The sequence below is a fragment of the Penaeus monodon genome, chromosome 28 (assembly GCF_015228065.2).
Source record: "Penaeus monodon isolate SGIC_2016 chromosome 28, NSTDA_Pmon_1, whole genome shotgun sequence".
Taxonomy (NCBI): domain Eukaryota; kingdom Metazoa; phylum Arthropoda; class Malacostraca; order Decapoda; family Penaeidae; genus Penaeus; species Penaeus monodon.
In genome coordinates this window covers 27,466,488-27,466,769 of record NC_051413.1, presented here as the reverse complement: position 1 = coordinate 27,466,769, position 282 = coordinate 27,466,488, and positions in this window count along the sequence as shown.

Below are 282 nucleotides of genomic sequence, written 5' to 3'. Positions count from 1 at the left end.
ATCCCATTTCTCGCTCTCCTTCCGCCGCGAACCGGCTCCCTGCGCTCTCCCTTAATCCCAAGTAACGAAGCTCACTGAAGCTCTGGCGGCAACCTAACCAGAGCTCAGGAGGCCATCTCGGGGAAGCCAAAGGGAAGCTCTGAGATTTCTTTTGCCAAGGCAGTGTTCTTGTGTAGGATATTCAGATTGGTTGATATTGTATTGGTTATCGGAGATGAGGATGCTGCGTCGTAGCTGCTGGGGTCCATATCGGTCTTTTAGTTGAGTGTTTGGTTGTCCGTT